Here is a 16,495-nt window from a genome sequence, read left to right as displayed (position 1 = left end):
CACCCCAGAATTTTTTTAGAGAGCAGGTGTCATTTACCGAACTGCAAGTTTGGTGACTATTTAGTGACCTTTGGCAATGGATGTAAAGCTGCTGTTGTGGGAAGTGGCCTCAAGGAGGCAGCATTTCTCCATTCCCAAATCTGGGTACTAGGGCAGCAGAGTCTTTCTGGAAGTCGTGTTCCTAGGTTGTAAATTACATTGGAATGTGCATGGAGAAACCCCCATTAGATTATGTCTCATTATTTCTTCTTGGTTTTAAAAATTGCTTTAATTGGGGTAAAGCTTAGAATATTGTTTCTCCTAGGTGTACACGACCTGGTTCATTTGTACATTATATATGTCTATTCAAGTACAGATCCTCTTCCCATGTAAAATGTTACTGAGGGTTCCGCAGACCTCCCTTGCTATATGGTCGGTCTTTTTGATATATGTATGTAATATGTGTTTGTATGCATACAGTAACACTAATCTTAATTTATCCATCCCCCCCACCTTTCCTTTCAGATGAGCATAGTTTGCTTTCTAAGTCTGTGAGTGTCTTTCTCTGTGGAAATATGTTCATTGGTGTCAGTTATTAGATAACGCCTATAAGTGATATCATAGAATATAGGTCTTTTGCTTTCCGACTTACCTCATGGTTCGTGATTATCTCCAGACTCATTTGTGGTGCCTCAGAGAGCAATGGTTCATTGTCTTCCATGGCTAATATTCCATTGTGTACATGGACCACTTCTTCTTTATCCATTCACCTCTTGTTGGACATTTTGATTGCTTCACTGTCTTGGCTATTGTGAATAAGGCTGCACTGCAGCTTTTGCGGCCGGTGTCTTCTCGATTCTTGTCTTCTCAGGTGAGAGGTCCAATGGTGCGCCTGCTGGATTGAATGGTGCCTCCATTTTTACTTTTAAACACAGCTCCTTTCTGTTCTCATTATTGGCTGTTACCCCTTTACGTCTCGCCAGCGGGTAGAGGGTACACAGTTCCCTAAAACCCCTTCAGCATTTATTGTTTGTAGACTTTTTGCTGATGGTCAGTCGACTGGTGTGAGTTGAAACCTTTTTGTAGATTAGATTGCATGGGTCTAACACTCCCTGAGGTTGAGCTTTTATCCATTTTCCTTTTCTTTTTTTAAAAGAGCGTGAGTAAAACTTAACTCTTCATACTCTCTTCTTGAAACATTTGCCCGTGTTGAATTTTTTTGTCCATTCCCTACTTCAGCACAATTTTTTAGGGCAGGTGTCCTTTACAGCCCTGAGTCCTTGGGAATGCTAAGTGACCATGAGCTGTGAGTTTAAAGCTGCTCCTGCAGGGAAAGGTCAGAAGGTGGCAGCATTTCTCCTTTACCAAATTTGGTTACTGGGGAAACAGAGCCTTAATGGAAGTGGTGTTCTCGGTTGTAAATTAGAATGGAATGTGCCAGGAAAAAGCCCTGTAAGTTTATGTCTCATTACTTCTTGTTGATATTTGTAATTTACTTTTTATTTTTTATCCCGGCAAATTTGATTACAATGGTTTGTTTGTTCTAGGTGTGCAAGATGTGGTTCTTTCACACATATTCGTGTATCTATTCTTCCTCGCATCCTTTTTCCCTGTAGGTTATGACACAATGTTGAGTAGTCTCTCTCCTGGTCTTCCGTACGTCTTTGGTGAGTATATATTTCACATGGTTTGTATATCTCTGTTGACCCCAATATGGTAATGTATCCAGTCCTCATCCCTTTCTACTTGGTGAACCATAAGTTTTTTAATGAATCTGTGGTTGCCTTTCTCTGTGGAAATATCTTCATTGGTATCAATTTTTAAGTAACTCCTAAAAGTGATATGATAGGATATGTGTCTTTTGCTTTCTCACTTACTACACGTGGCGTGATTACGTCTAGACTCATCTATGGTGCTGCAAATGGCATTGTTTCACTTTTTTCACTAGCGAATATTCCATCTGTACATGGAGGAGTTCTTCTTTGTCCACCCATCTGTTGGTGGACTTTTTGGTTACTTCCATATCTTGGCTATTGTAATACTGTGCAATGCAGATTTGCCTGCCTGTGTCTTTGCAATTCTCTCTTCTTAGATTTTAGGTCGAGGAGTGGGCCTGCTGGATCATATGGTAGCTCAATGTTGACCTTTTTAAGGCACCTCCATTCTGTTCTCATTCGTGGCCCTTTCCAAGTTACGTCCCACTTGAAGTTGAGGGTATGCACTTCTCCACAACACCTTCAGCATTTATTGTTTGTAGTAGTTTTCTTAAAGATGGTGATTCTGACAAGTGTGAGCTGATACCTTTTTGCGGTTGAATTCGCACGTGCCTCATAATCCGTTGAAGTTGAGCTTTAAGGCATGTCCTTTTTATTTTTCAAGCTGTGATTACCCCTTAGTTCTTCAAAGTGTTCTCTTAAAGTATGTGTCACATTTTGAAATGTTTTGGCCATGACCCCCCTCAAGACATTTTGAGGGCAGGTTTCATTTACAGTTCTGCAGTACTTGTTCCTATGAAATGACCGTTAGCACAGCCTTTAAAGCTGCTTTTGCAGGTAACTGCCAGAGGGTGGCAGCCTTTCTATTGTCCCCCACCCTGGTACCTAGGGAAAAGCCCTTGCGGCCTGTGGTGTTTCTCGGTTATAAATTAGAGTGGAGTGTGCCCGGACAAACCCACACAAGCTGATGTCTCCTTCCTTTTGTTGGTTTTTTAAATTTACTTTTTATTTTTCATTGGAGTAGTTTTCCACTGTGTACGTGGACCACTTCTACTTTGTGCATTCCTCGGTTGACGGACATTTTCATTGCTTCCAAGTGTCGGCTATGGTAAATATTGTTGGAGTGCAGGATTGCCAGCCTGTGACTTTTTGATTCTCATTTTCTCAGGTGATAGGCCCAGCAGTGGTTGGGATTGATTGACTGGTAGCACCGTGTTACCCTTTTCAAAGCACCTTCTTTGTGTTTTCATTAGTGGCTCTTACCACGTCCCCCTTAGAATCGAGGGTACGCATTTCTCCACAATCGCTTCAGCATTTATTGTTTGCAGCATTTATGCTAATGGCCCTTCTGGCTGCTGTGAGCTGATAGGTTTTTGTAATTTGGGTTTGCATGTCTTTGAAAATTCGTAAAACTCATCATTTTTCTCTGCCGTTTTCTTTTCTGTTAAAAAAAGGAAACAATTGGGAGTACAGTATAACTCTTGAAATTGTCTTCTTGGAAGGTTGCCCTCTTTGGAATTTTTCGGTCGATTTTCCACCCCAGAATTTTTTTAGAGAGCAGGTGTCATTTACCGAACGGCAAGTTTGGTGACTATTTAGTGACCTTTGGCAATGGATGTAAAGCTGCTGTTGTGGGAAGTGGCCTCAAGGAGGCAGCATTTCTCCATTCCCAAATCTGGGTACTAGGGCAGCAGAGTCTTTCTGGAAGTCGTGTTCCTAGGTTGTAAATTACATTGGAATGTGCATGGAGAAACCCCCATTAGATTATGTCTCATTATTTCTTCTTGGTTTTAAAAATTGCTTTAATTGGGGTAAAGCTTAGAATATTGTTTCTCCTAGGTGTACACGACCTGGTTCATTTGTACATTATATATGTCTATTCAAGTACAGATCCTCTTCCCATGTAAAATGTTACTGAGGGTTCCGCAGACCTCCCTTGCTATATGGTCGGTCTTTTTGATATATGTATGTAATATGTGTTTGTATGCATACAGTAACACTAATCTTAATTTATCCATTCCCCCCACCTCCTTTCCTTTCAGATGAGCATAGTTTGCTTTCTAAGTCTGTGAGTGTCTTTCTCTGTGGAAATATGTTCATTGGTGTCAGTTATTAGATAACGCCTATAAGTGATATCATAGAATATAGGTCTTTTGCTTTCCGACTTACCTCATGGTTCGTGATTATCTCCAGACTCATTTGTGGTGCCTCAGAGAGCAATGGTTCATTGTCTTCCATGGCTAATATTCCATTGTGTACATGGACCACTTCTTCTTTATCCATTCACCTCTTGTTGGACATTTTGATTGCTTCACTGTCTTGGCTATTGTGAATAAGGCTGCACTGCAGCTTTTGCGGCCGGTGTCTTCTCGATTCTTGTCTTCTCAGGTGAGAGGTCCAATGGTGCGCCTGCTGGATTGAATGGTGCCTCCATTTTTACTTTTAAACACAGCTCCTTTCTGTTCTCATTATTGGCTGTTACCCCTTTACGTCTCGCCAGCGGGTAGAGGGTACACAGTTCCCTAAAACCCCTTCAGCATTTATTGTTTGTAGACTTTTTGCTGATGGTCAGTCGACTGGTGTGAGTTGAAACCTTTTTGTAGATTAGATTGCATGGGTCTAACACTCCCTGAGGTTGAGCTTTTATCCATTTTCCTTTTCTTTTTTTAAAAGAGCGTGAGTAAAACTTAACTCTTCATACTCTCTTCTTGAAACATTTGCCTGTGTTGAATTTTTTTGTCCATTCCCTACTTCAGCACAATTTTTTAGGGCAGGTGTCCTTTACAGCCCTGAGTCCTTGGGAATGCTAAGTGACCATGAGCTGTGAGTTTAAAGCTGCTCCTGCAGGGAAAGGTCAGAAGGTGGCAGCATTTCTCCTTTACCAAATTTGGTTACTGGGGAAACAGAGCCTTAATGGAAGTGGTGTTCTCGGTTGTAAATTAGAATGGAATGTGCCAGGAAAAAGCCCTGTAAGTTTATGTCTCATTACTTCTTGTTGATATTTGTAATTTACTTTTTATTTTTTATCCCGGCAAATTTGATTACAATGGTTTGTTTGTTCTAGGTGTGCAAGATGTGGTTCTTTCACACATATTCGTGTATCTATTCTTCCTCGCATCCTTTTTCCCTGTAGGTTATGACACAATGTTGAGTAGTCTCTCTCCTGGTCTTCCGTACGTCTTTGGTGAGTATATATTTCACATGGTTTGTATATCTCTGTTGACCCCAATATGGTAATGTATCCAGTCCTCATCCCTTTCTACTTGGTGAACCATAAGTTTTTTAATGAATCTGTGGTTGCCTTTCTCTGTGGAAATATCTTCATTGGTATCAATTTTTAAGTAACTCCTAAAAGTGATATGATAGGATATGTGTCTTTTGCTTTCTCACTTACTACACGTGGCGTGATTACGTCTAGACTCATCTATGGTGCTGCAAATGGCATTGTTTCACTTTTTTCACTAGCGAATATTCCATCTGTACATGGAGGAGTTCTTCTTTGTCCACCCATCTGTTGGTGGACTTTTTGGTTACTTCCATATCTTGGCTATTGTAATACTGTGCAATGCAGATTTGCCTGCCTGTGTCTTTGCAATTCTCTCTTCTTAGATTTTAGGTCGAGGAGTGGGCCTGCTGGATCATATGGTAGCTCAATGTTGACCTTTTTAAGGCACCTCCATTCTGTTCTCATTCGTGGCCCTTTCCAAGTTACGTCCCACTTGAAGTTGAGGGTATGCACTTCTCCACAACACCTTCAGCATTTATTGTTTGTAGTAGTTTTCTTAAAGATGGTGATTCTGACAAGTGTGAGCTGATACCTTTTTGCGGTTGAATTCGCACGTGCCTCATAATCCGTTGAAGTTGAGCTTTAAGGCATGTCCTTTTTATTTTTCAAGCTGTGATTACCCCTTAGTTCTTCAAAGTGTTCTCTTAAAGTATGTGTCACATTTTGAAATGTTTTGGCCATGACCCCCCTCAAGACATTTTGAGGGCAGGTTTCATTTACAGTTCTGCAGTACTTGTTCCTATGAAATGACCGTTAGCACAGCCTTTAAAGCTGCTTTTGCAGGTAACTGCCAGAGGGTGGCAGCCTTTCTATTGTCCCCCACCCTGGTACCTAGGGAAAAGCCCTTGCGGCCTGTGGTGTTTCTCGGTTATAAATTAGAGTGGAGTGTGCCCGGACAAACCCACACAAGCTGATGTCTCCTTCCTTTTGTTGGTTTTTTAAATTTACTTTTTATTTTTCATTGGAGTAGTTTTCCACTGTGTACGTGGACCACTTCTACTTTGTGCATTCCTCGGTTGACGGACATTTTCATTGCTTCCAAGTGTCGGCTATGGTAAATATTGTTGGAGTGCAGGATTGCCAGCCTGTGACTTTTTGATTCTCATTTTCTCAGGTGATAGGCCCAGCAGTGGTTGGGATTGATTGACTGGTAGCACCGTGTTACCCTTTTCAATGCACCTTCTTTGTGTTTTCATTAGTGGCTCTTACCACGTCCCCCTTAGAATCGAGGGTACGCATTTCTCCACAATCGCTTCAGCATTTATTGTTTGCAGCATTTATGCTAATGGCCCTTCTGGCTGCTGTGAGCTGATAGGTTTTTGTAACTTGGGTTTGCATGTCTTTGAAAATTCGTAAAACTCATCATTTTTCTCTGCCGTTTTCTTTTCTGTTAAAAAAAGGAAACAATTGGGAGTACAGTATAACTCTTGAAATTGTCTTCTTGGAAGGTTGCCCTCTTTGGAATTTTTCGGTCGATTTTCCACCCCAGAATTTTTTTAGAGAGCAGGTGTCATTTACCGAACGGCAAGTTTGGTGACTATTTAGTGACCTTTGGCAATGGATGTAAAGCTGCTGTTGTGGGAAGTGGCCTCAAGGAGGCAGCATTTCTCCATTCCCAAATCTGGGTACTAGGGCAGCAGAGTCTTTCTGGAAGTCGTGTTCCTAGGTTGTAAATTACATTGGAATGTGCATGGAGAAACCCCCATTAGATTATGTCTCATTATTTCTTCTTGGTTTTAAAAATTGCTTTAATTGGGGTAAAGCTTAGAATATTGTTTCTCCTAGGTGTACACGACCTGGTTCATTTGTACATTATATATGTCTATTCAAGTACAGATCCTCTTCCCATGTAAAATGTTACTGAGGGTTCCGCAGACCTCCCTTGCTATATGGTCGGTCTTTTTGATATATGTATGTAATATGTGTTTGTATGCATACAGTAACACTAATCTTAATTTATCCATTCCCCCCACCTCCTTTCCTTTCAGATGAGCATAGTTTGCTTTCTAAGTCTGTGAGTGTCTTTCTCTGTGGAAATATGTTCATTGGTGTCAGTTATTAGATAACGCCTATAAGTGATATCATAGAATATAGGTCTTTTGCTTTCCGACTTACCTCATGGTTCGTGATTATCTCCAGACTCATTTGTGGTGCCTCAGAGAGCAATGGTTCATTGTCTTCCATGGCTAATATTCCATTGTGTACATGGACCACTTCTTCTTTATCCATTCACCTCTTGTTGGACATTTTGATTGCTTCACTGTCTTGGCTATTGTGAATAAGGCTGCACTGCAGCTTTTGCGGCCGGTGTCTTCTCGAGTCTTGTCTTCTCAGGTGAGAGGTCCAATGGTGCGCCTGCTGGATTGAATGGTGCCTCCATTTTTACTTTTAAACACAGCTCCTTTCTGTTCTCATTATTGGCTGTTACCCCTTTACGTCTCGCCAGCGGGTAGAGGGTACACAGTTCCCTAAAACCCCTTCAGCATTTATTGTTTGTAGACTTTTTGCTGATGGTCAGTCGACTGGTGTGAGTTGAAACCTTTTTGTAGATTAGATTGCATGGGTCTAACACTCCCTGAGGTTGAGCTTTTATCCATTTTCCTTTTCTTTTTTTAAAAGAGCGTGAGTAAAACTTAACTCTTCATACTCTCTTCTTGAAACATTTGCCCGTGTTGAATTGTTTTGTCCATTCCCTACTTCAGCACAATTTTTTAGGGCAGGTGTCCTTTACAGCCCTGAGTCCTTGGGAATGCTAAGTGACCATGAGCTGTGAGTTTAAAGCTGCTCCTGCAGGGAAAGGTCAGAAGGTGGCAGCATTTCTCCTTTACCAAATTTGGTTACTGGGGAAACAGAGCCTTAATGGAAGTGGTGTTCTCGGTTGTAAATTAGAATGGAATGTGCCAGGAAAAAGCCCTGTAAGTTTATGTCTCATTACTTCTTGTTGATATTTGTAATTTACTTTTTATTTTTTATCCCGGCAAATTTGATTACAATGGTTTGTTTGTTCTAGGTGTGCAAGATGTGGTTCTTTCACACATATTCGTGTATCTATTCTTCCTCGCATCCTTTTTCCCTGTAGGTTATGACACAATGTTGAGTAGTCTCTCTCCTGGTCTTCCGTACGTCTTTGGTGAGTATATATTTCACATGGTTTGTATATCTCTGTTGACCCCAATATGGTAATGTATCCAGTCCTCATCCCTTTCTACTTGGTGAACCATAAGTTTTTTAATGAATCTGTGGTTGCCTTTCTCTGTGGAAATATCTTCATTGGTATCAATTTTTAAGTAACTCCTAAAAGTGATATGATAGGATATGTGTCTTTTGCTTTCTCACTTACTACACGTGGCGTGATTACGTCTAGACTCATCTATGGTGCTGCAAATGGCATTGTTTCACTTTTTTCACTAGCGAATATTCCATCTGTACATGGAGGAGTTCTTCTTTGTCCACCCATCTGTTGGTGGACTTTTTGGTTACTTCCATATCTTGGCTATTGTAATACTGTGCAATGCAGATTTGCCTGCCTGTGTCTTTGCAATTCTCTCTTCTTAGATTTTAGGTCGAGGAGTGGGCCTGCTGGATCATATGGTAGCTCAATGTTGACCTTTTTAAGGCACCTCCATTCTGTTCTCATTCGTGGCCCTTTCCAAGTTACGTCCCACTTGAAGTTGAGGGTATGCACTTCTCCACAACACCTTCAGCATTTATTGTTTGTAGTAGTTTTCTTAAAGATGGTGATTCTGACAAGTGTGAGCTGATACCTTTTTGCGGTTGAATTCGCACGTGCCTCATAATCCGTTGAAGTTGAGCTTTAAGGCATGTCCTTTTTATTTTTCAAGCTGTGATTACCCCTTAGTTCTTCAAAGTGTTCTCTTAAAGTATGTGTCACATTTTGAAATGTTTTGGCCATGACCCCCCTCAAGACATTTTGAGGGCAGGTTTCATTTACAGTTCTGCAGTACTTGTTCCTATGAAATGACCGTTAGCACAGCCTTTAAAGCTGCTTTTGCAGGTAACTGCCAGAGGGTGGCAGCCTTTCTATTGTCCCCCACCCTGGTACCTAGGGAAAAGCCCTTGCGGCCTGTGGTGTTTCTCGGTTATAAATTAGAGTGGAGTGTGCCCGGACAAACCCACACAAGCTGATGTCTCCTTCCTTTTGTTGGTTTTTTAAATTTACTTTTTATTTTTCATTGGAGTAGTTTTCCACTGTGTACGTGGACCACTTCTACTTTGTGCATTCCTCGGTTGACGGACATTTTCATTGCTTCCAAGTGTCGGCTATGGTAAATATTGTTGGAGTGCAGGATTGCCAGCCTGTGACTTTTTGATTCTCATTTTCTCAGGTGATAGGCCCAGCAGTGGTTGGGATTGATTGACTGGTAGCACCGTGTTACCCTTTTCAATGCACCTTCTTTGTGTTTTCATTAGTGGCTCTTACCACGTCCCCCTTAGAATCGAGGGTACGCATTTCTCCACAATCGCTTCAGCATTTATTGTTTGCAGCATTTATGCTAATGGCCCTTCTGGCTGCTGTGAGCTGATAGGTTTTTGTAACTTGGGTTTGCATGTCTTTGAAAATTCGTAAAACTCATCATTTTTCTCTGCCGTTTTCTTTTCTGTTAAAAAAAGGAAACAATTGGGAGTACAGTATAACTCTTGAAATTGTCTTCTTGGAAGGTTGCCCTCTTTGGAATTTTTCGGTCGATTTTCCACCCCAGAATTTTTTTAGAGAGCAGGTGTCATTTACCGAACGGCAAGTTTGGTGACTATTTAGTGACCTTTGGCAATGGATGTAAAGCTGCTGTTGTGGGAAGTGGCCTCAAGGAGGCAGCATTTCTCCATTCCCAAATCTGGGTACTAGGGCAGCAGAGTCTTTCTGGAAGTCGTGTTCCTAGGTTGTAAATTACATTGGAATGTGCATGGAGAAACCCCCATTAGATTATGTCTCATTATTTCTTCTTGGTTTTAAAAATTGCTTTAATTGGGGTAAAGCTTAGAATATTGTTTCTCCTAGGTGTACACGATCTGGTTCATTTGTACATTATATATGTCTATTCAAGTACAGATCCTCTTCCCATGTAAAATGTTACTGAGGGTTCCGCAGACCTCCCTTGCTATATGGTCGGTCTTTTTGATATATGTATGTAATATGTGTTTGTATGCATACAGTAACACTAATCTTAATTTATCCATTCCCCCCACCTCCTTTCCTTTCAGATGAGCATAGTTTGCTTTCTAAGTCTGTGAGTGTCTTTCTCTGTGGAAATATGTTCATTGGTGTCAGTTATTAGATAACGCCTATAAGTGATATCATAGAATATAGGTCTTTTGCTTTCCGACTTACCTCATGGTTCGTGATTATCTCCAGACTCATTTGTGGTGCCTCAGAGAGCAATGGTTCATTGTCTTCCATGGCTAATATTCCATTGTGTACATGGACCACTTCTTCTTTATCCATTCACCTCTTGTTGGACATTTTGATTGCTTCACTGTCTTGGCTATTGTGAATAAGGCTGCACTGCAGCTTTTGCGGCCGGTGTCTTCTCGAGTCTTGTCTTCTCAGGTGAGAGGTCCAATGGTGCGCCTGCTGGATTGAATGGTGCCTCCATTTTTACTTTTAAACACAGCTCCTTTCTGTTCTCATTATTGGCTGTTACCCCTTTACGTCTCACCAGCGGGTAGAGGGTACACAGTTCCCTAAAACCCCTTCAGCATTTATTGTTTGTAGACTTTTTGCTGATGGTCAGTCGACTGGTGTGAGTTGAAACCTTTTTGTAGATTAGATTGCATGGGTCTAACACTCCCTGAGGTTGAGCTTTTATCCATTTTCCTTTTCTTTTTTTAAAAGAGCGTGAGTAAAACTTAACTCTTCATACTCTCTTCTTGAAACATTTGCCCGTGTTGAATTGTTTTGTCCATTCCCTACTTCAGCACAATTTTTTAGGGCAGGTGTCCTTTACAGCCCTGAGTCCTTGGGAATGCTAAGTGACCATGAGCTGTGAGTTTAAAGCTGCTCCTGCAGGGAAAGGTCAGAAGGTGGCAGCATTTCTCCTTTACCAAATTTGGTTACTGGGGAAACAGAGCCTTAATGGAAGTGGTGTTCTCGGTTGTAAATTAGAATGGAATGTGCCAGGAAAAAGCCCTGTAAGTTTATGTCTCATTACTTCTTGTTGATATTTGTAATTTACTTTTTATTTTTTATCCCGGCAAATTTGATTACAATGGTTTGTTTGTTCTAGGTGTGCAAGATGTGGTTCTTTCACACATATTCGTGTATCTATTCTTCCTCGCATCCTTTTTCCCTGTAGGTTATGACACAATGTTGAGTAGTCTCTCTCCTGGTCTTCCGTACGTCTTTGGTGAGTATATATTTCACATGGTTTGTATATCTCTGTTGACCCCAATATGGTAATGTATCCAGTCCTCATCCCTTTCTACTTGGTGAACCATAAGTTTTTTAATGAATCTGTGGTTGCCTTTCTCTGTGGAAATATCTTCATTGGTATCAATTTTTAAGTAACTCCTAAAAGTGATATGATAGGATATGTGTCTTTTGCTTTCTCACTTACTACACGTGGCGTGATTACGTCTAGACTCATCTATGGTGCTGCAAATGGCATTGTTTCACTTTTTTCACTAGCGAATATTCCATCTGTACATGGAGGAGTTCTTCTTTGTCCACCCATCTGTTGGTGGACTTTTTGGTTACTTCCATATCTTGGCTATTGTAATACTGTGCAATGCAGATTTGCCTGCCTGTGTCTTTGCAATTCTCTCTTCTTAGATTTTAGGTCGAGGAGTGGGCCTGCTGGATCATATGGTAGCTCAATGTTGACCTTTTTAAGGCACCTCCATTCTGTTCTCATTCGTGGCCCTTTCCAAGTTACGTCCCACTTGAAGTTGAGGGTATGCACTTCTCCACAACACCTTCAGCATTTATTGTTTGTAGTAGTTTTCTTAAAGATGGTGATTCTGACAAGTGTGAGCTGATACCTTTTTGCGGTTGAATTCGCACGTGCCTCATAATCCGTTGAAGTTGAGCTTTAAGGCATGTCCTTTTTATTTTTCAAGCTGTGATTACCCCTTAGTTCTTCAAAGTGTTCTCTTAAAGTATGTGTCACATTTTGAAATGTTTTGGCCATGACCCCCCTCAAGACATTTTGAGGGCAGGTTTCATTTACAGTTCTGCAGTACTTGTTCCTATGAAATGACCGTTAGCACAGCCTTTAAAGCTGCTTTTGCAGGTAACTGCCAGAGGGTGGCAGCCTTTCTATTGTCCCCCACCCTGGTACCTAGGGAAAAGCCCTTGCGGCCTGTGGTGTTTCTCGGTTATAAATTAGAGTGGAGTGTGCCCGGACAAACCCACACAAGCTGATGTCTCCTTCCTTTTGTTGGTTTTTTAAATTTACTTTTTATTTTTCATTGGAGTAGTTTTCCACTGTGTACGTGGACCACTTCTACTTTGTGCATTCCTCGGTTGACGGACATTTTCATTGCTTCCAAGTGTCGGCTATGGTAAATATTGTTGGAGTGCAGGATTGCCAGCCTGTGACTTTTTGATTCTCATTTTCTCAGGTGATAGGCCCAGCAGTGGTTGGGATTGATTGACTGGTAGCACCGTGTTACCCTTTTCAAAGCACCTTCTTTGTGTTTTCATTAGTGGCTCTTACCACGTCCCCCTTAGAATCGAGGGTACGCATTTCTCCACAATCGCTTCAGCATTTATTGTTTGCAGCATTTATGCTAATGGCCCTTCTGGCTGCTGTGAGCTGATAGGTTTTTGTAATTTGGGTTTGCATGTCTTTGAAAATTCGTAAAACTCATCATTTTTCTCTGCCGTTTTCTTTTCTGTTAAAAAAAGGAAACAATTGGGAGTACAGTATAACTCTTGAAATTGTCTTCTTGGAAGGTTGCCCTCTTTGGAATTTTTCGGTCGATTTTCCACCCCAGAATTTTTTTAGAGAGCAGGTGTCATTTACCGAACGGCAAGTTTGGTGACTATTTAGTGACCTTTGGCAATGGATGTAAAGCTGCTGTTGTGGGAAGTGGCCTCAAGGAGGCAGCATTTCTCCATTCCCAAATCTGGGTACTAGGGCAGCAGAGTCTTTCTGGAAGTCGTGTTCCTAGGTTGTAAATTACATTGGAATGTGCATGGAGAAACCCCCATTAGATTATGTCTCATTATTTCTTCTTGGTTTTAAAAATTGCTTTAATTGGGGTAAAGCTTAGAATATTGTTTCTCCTAGGTGTACACGACCTGGTTCATTTGTACATTATATATGTCTATTCAAGTACAGATCCTCTTCCCATGTAAAATGTTACTGAGGGTTCCGCAGACCTCCCTTGCTATATGGTCGGTCTTTTTGATATATGTATGTAATATGTGTTTGTATGCATACAGTAACACTAATCTTAATTTATCCATTCCCCCCACCTCCTTTCCTTTCAGATGAGCATAGTTTGCTTTCTAAGTCTGTGAGTGTCTTTCTCTGTGGAAATATGTTCATTGGTGTCAGTTATTAGATAACGCCTATAAGTGATATCATAGAATATAGGTCTTTTGCTTTCCGACTTACCTCATGGTTCGTGATTATCTCCAGACTCATTTGTGGTGCCTCAGAGAGCAATGGTTCATTGTCTTCCATGGCTAATATTCCATTGTGTACATGGACCACTTCTTCTTTATCCATTCACCTCTTGTTGGACATTTTGATTGCTTCACTGTCTTGGCTATTGTGAATAAGGCTGCACTGCAGCTTTTGCGGCCGGTGTCTTCTCGATTCTTGTCTTCTCAGGTGAGAGGTCCAATGGTGCGCCTGCTGGATTGAATGGTGCCTCCATTTTTACTTTTAAACACAGCTCCTTTCTGTTCTCATTATTGGCTGTTACCCCTTTACGTCTCGCCAGCGGGTAGAGGGTACACAGTTCCCTAAAACCCCTTCAGCATTTATTGTTTGTAGACTTTTTGCTGATGGTCAGTCGACTGGTGTGAGTTGAAACCTTTTTGTAGATTAGATTGCATGGGTCTAACACTCCCTGAGGTTGAGCTTTTATCCATTTTCCTTTTCTTTTTTTAAAAGAGCGTGAGTAAAACTTAACTCTTCATACTCTCTTCTTGAAACATTTGCCTGTGTTGAATTTTTTTGTCCATTCCCTACTTCAGCACAATTTTTTAGGGCAGGTGTCCTTTACAGCCCTGAGTCCTTGGGAATGCTAAGTGACCATGAGCTGTGAGTTTAAAGCTGCTCCTGCAGGGAAAGGTCAGAAGGTGGCAGCATTTCTCCTTTACCAAATTTGGTTACTGGGGAAACAGAGCCTTAATGGAAGTGGTGTTCTCGGTTGTAAATTAGAATGGAATGTGCCAGGAAAAAGCCCTGTAAGTTTATGTCTCATTACTTCTTGTTGATATTTGTAATTTACTTTTTATTTTTTATCCCGGCAAATTTGATTACAATGGTTTGTTTGTTCTAGGTGTGCAAGATGTGGTTCTTTCACACATATTCGTGTATCTATTCTTCCTCGCATCCTTTTTCCCTGTAGGTTATGACACAATGTTGAGTAGTCTCTCTCCTGGTCTTCCGTACGTCTTTGGTGAGTATATATTTCACATGGTTTGTATATCTCTGTTGACCCCAATATGGTAATGTATCCAGTCCTCATCCCTTTCTACTTGGTGAACCATAAGTTTTTTAATGAATCTGTGGTTGCCTTTCTCTGTGGAAATATCTTCATTGGTATCAATTTTTAAGTAACTCCTAAAAGTGATATGATAGGATATGTGTCTTTTGCTTTCTCACTTACTACACGTGGCGTGATTACGTCTAGACTCATCTATGGTGCTGCAAATGGCATTGTTTCACTTTTTTCACTAGCGAATATTCCATCTGTACATGGAGGAGTTCTTCTTTGTCCACCCATCTGTTGGTGGACTTTTTGGTTACTTCCATATCTTGGCTATTGTAATACTGTGCAATGCAGATTTGCCTGCCTGTGTCTTTGCAATTCTCTCTTCTTAGATTTTAGGTCGAGGAGTGGGCCTGCTGGATCATATGGTAGCTCAATGTTGACCTTTTTAAGGCACCTCCATTCTGTTCTCATTCGTGGCCCTTTCCAAGTTACGTCCCACTTGAAGTTGAGGGTATGCACTTCTCCACAACACCTTCAGCATTTATTGTTTGTAGTAGTTTTCTTAAAGATGGTGATTCTGACAAGTGTGAGCTGATACCTTTTTGCGGTTGAATTCGCACGTGCCTCATAATCCGTTGAAGTTGAGCTTTAAGGCATGTCCTTTTTATTTTTCAAGCTGTGATTACCCCTTAGTTCTTCAAAGTGTTCTCTTAAAGTATGTGTCACATTTTGAAATGTTTTGGCCATGACCCCCCTCAAGACATTTTGAGGGCAGGTTTCATTTACAGTTCTGCAGTACTTGTTCCTATGAAATGACCGTTAGCACAGCCTTTAAAGCTGCTTTTGCAGGTAACTGCCAGAGGGTGGCAGCCTTTCTATTGTCCCCCACCCTGGTACCTAGGGAAAAGCCCTTGCGGCCTGTGGTGTTTCTCGGTTATAAATTAGAGTGGAGTGTGCCCGGACAAACCCACACAAGCTGATGTCTCCTTCCTTTTGTTGGTTTTTTAAATTTACTTTTTATTTTTCATTGGAGTAGTTTTCCACTGTGTACGTGGACCACTTCTACTTTGTGCATTCCTCGGTTGACGGACATTTTCATTGCTTCCAAGTGTCGGCTATGGTAAATATTGTTGGAGTGCAGGATTGCCAGCCTGTGACTTTTTGATTCTCATTTTCTCAGGTGATAGGCCCAGCAGTGGTTGGGATTGATTGACTGGTAGCACCGTGTTACCCTTTTCAATGCACCTTCTTTGTGTTTTCATTAGTGGCTCTTACCACGTCCCCCTTAGAATCGAGGGTACGCATTTCTCCACAATCGCTTCAGCATTTATTGTTTGCAGCATTTATGCTAATGGCCCTTCTGGCTGCTGTGAGCTGATAGGTTTTTGTAACTTGGGTTTGCATGTCTTTGAAAATTCGTAAAACTCATCATTTTTCTCTGCCGTTTTCTTTTCTGTTAAAAAAAGGAAACAATTGGGAGTACAGTATAACTCTTGAAATTGTCTTCTTGGAAGGTTGCCCTCTTTGGAATTTTTCGGTCGATTTTCCACCCCAGAATTTTTTTAGAGAGCAGGTGTCATTTACCGAACGGCAAGTTTGGTGACTATTTAGTGACCTTTGGCAATGGATGTAAAGCTGCTGTTGTGGGAAGTGGCCTCAAGGAGGCAGCATTTCTCCATTCCCAAATCTGGGTACTAGGGCAGCAGAGTCTTTCTGGAAGTCGTGTTCCTAGGTTGTAAATTACATTGGAATGTGCATGGAGAAACCCCCATTAGATTATGTCTCATTATTTCTTCTTGGTTTTAAAAATTGCTTTAATTGGGGTAAAGCTTAGAATATTGTTTCTCCTAGGTGTACACGACCTGGTTCATTTGTACATTATATA

The sequence above is a fragment of the Balaenoptera ricei genome, chromosome 16 (genome assembly GCF_028023285.1).
Source record: "Balaenoptera ricei isolate mBalRic1 chromosome 16, mBalRic1.hap2, whole genome shotgun sequence".
In the NCBI taxonomy this organism is placed as follows: Eukaryota; Metazoa; Chordata; class Mammalia; order Artiodactyla; family Balaenopteridae; genus Balaenoptera; species Balaenoptera ricei.
This window is presented reverse-complemented; position numbering follows the sequence as displayed.